The following is a 2,500-nucleotide window of genomic DNA, read 5'->3' on the forward strand; positions in this document are numbered from 1 at the left end:
CAGTTAGGACCCAGTTAGGACCCAGTTAGGACCAGTTAGGACCAGTTAGGACCCAGTTAGGACCCAGTTAGGACCCAGATAGGACTCAGTTAGGACCAGTTAGGACCCAGTTAGGACCCAGTTAGGACCCAGTTAGGACTCATTTTAGATGTTTTTTCTGCACCAAATAGTTGGTAATGAGGTGAGATATAAGTCGTCAAAAACCCTAAACTAGAGGCAGGAAACGATGGCGGTGTAGTAGGTGTAGTAGGTGTAGGTGTAGTAGGTGTAGTAGGTGTAGGTGTAGGTGTAGTAGGTGTAGGTGTAGTAGGTGTAGTAGGTGTAGTAGGTGTAGGTGTAGTAGGTGTAGGTGTAGTAGGTGTAGTAGGTGTAGTAGGTGTAGGTGTAGTAGGTGTAGGTGTAGTAGGTGTAGTAGGTGTAGTAGGTGTAGTAGGTGTAGGTGTAGTAGGTGTAGTAGGTGTAGGTGTAGTAGGTGTAGGTGTAGTAGGTGTAGTAGGTGTAGTAGGTGTAGTAGGTGTAGGTGTAGTAGGTGTAGTAGGTGTAGGTGTAGTAGGTGTAGGTGTAGGTGTAGTAGGTGTAGGTGTAGTAGGTGTAGTAGGTGTAGGTGTAGGTGTAGTAGGTGTAGGTGTAGTAGGTGTAGGTGTAGTAGGTGTAGTAGGTGTAGTAGGTGTAGTAGGTGTAGGTGTAGTAGGTGTAGTAGGTGTAGTAGGTGTAGTAGGTGTAGGTGTAGTAGGTGTAGTAGGTGTAGGTGTAGTAGGTGTAGGTGTAGTAGGTGTAGTAGGTGTAGGTGTAGTAGGTGTAGTAGGTGTAGGTGTAGTAGGTGTAGGTGTAGTAGGTGTAGGTGTAGTAGGTGTAGTAGGTGTAGTAGGTGTAGGTGTAGTAGGTGTAGTAGGTGTAGGTGTAGTAGGTGTAGGTGTAGGTGTAGTAGGTGTAGTAGGTGTAGGTGTAGTAGGTGTAGGTGTAGTAGGTGTAGTAGGTGTAGTAGGTGTAGGTGTAGTAGGTGTAGTAGGTGTAGTAGGTGTAGGTGTAGTAGGTGTAGGTGTAGGTGTAGTAGGTGTAGTAGGTGTAGGTGTAGTAGGTGTAGGTGTAGTAGGTGTAGGTGTAGTAGGTGTAGTAGGTGTAGGTGTAGGTGTAGTAGGTGTAGGTGTAGGTGTAGTAGGTGTAGGTGTAGTAGGTGTAGGTGTAGGTGTAGTAGGTGTAGGTGTAGTAGGTGTAGTAGGTGTAGTAGGTGTAGGTGTAGTAGGTGTAGGTGTAGGTGTAGGTGTAGTAGGTGTAGTAGGTGTAGTAGGTGTAGGTGTAGTAGGTGTAGGTGTAGTAGGTGTAGGTGTAGTAGGTGTAGTAGGAGCAGACGGTGAGCGCCTGCTGGGCTACTGCACCTGACGGGCACTTCATTCAGTTTGTCATCTAAAACAGTCAAACCCTGCCCCCCCCCACCGTGCCAAGCAAGCTATATTGACCTCACCCCAAGTATTTTGGACATATAGAACATTTGTTCGACCTTTCAACCCATGTCTGGGCAGAGAGCACAGTTGATAGGTGATCGTTTGTTTGTTTGTTTTCCAGGTCCAAGACAGCAATGTGACGCTGGTCAGTCTGGAGGCATGACTGTCTGGTCAGGCCTCTGCCCTCAGGAAGGAGTTCTCATCAAACTTTAGACTGCTCTAGACTCCTAAACAGCTACCAATCTATCTTAGCAATCTATATTGTAGATGGATTTCTCATTAGACTGAGTGTTTCTCTCAAGGTGGTGCCGACTATTCTGGAGAAGCTTAAGGAGAAGAAACCTCTCATGGTCCAGCAACTGCAAGAGGCTATCGACGCCGTCTTCCTGACTGTGAGTGCGGGGACTGTCACCTCAAACAACCCCTCTGGCGTAACCCCCTGAGAAAATGTGTCAGCACTGAGTGGGATGTTGAAAGGTTACACCAGTGTCTATTTGGCTGTGGTTTCCGAAACACAATTAGAAATTGACTCTAAATTAGGATAATTACTGTCTGAGCATTTTCCTTCTCCCTAGTCCTTTGTGTCTGTTGGTTCTATAGTGAATAGTGCTTGTTGCTGTCCCATGGTTGGTGGTGTGGAAAGACGTTTGGGAAGCAGATGTTAGTGAGTGTTCTCCTCTCTTTCTGTGAATTTACTACAGGTCCTGATCATGGATCGATGCTTAATGAATCTCTTAATGAATCGCCTAATCAAACGTAATTAAGATTCCATTATAGGGCGAACCCATCCAAAGCTAATGGACAGGGGTGTGACGGAGTTGTATCTAGTAATGGGAAAGGTTTAGAAGTGATCATCTAGCTAGCCTATGTGATTTTCACGAGGACAAATGTGTTTTCTCTTTTAATAGCATTTCTTTAACAATAACTTATTTAGTGTGTGTGTGTGTGTGTGTGTGTGTGTGTGTGTGTGTTCCCTCTCTCTCTCTCCTCCTCCAGACCAGAACCTGAGTGAGGATGTTCTGGCTCTGATGGACAACAAGCTGGACATACTCAAAGTA

Source organism: Argentina silus (assembly GCF_951799395.1).
Source record: "Argentina silus genome assembly, chromosome: 19".
Taxonomy (NCBI): domain Eukaryota; kingdom Metazoa; phylum Chordata; class Actinopteri; order Argentiniformes; family Argentinidae; genus Argentina; species Argentina silus.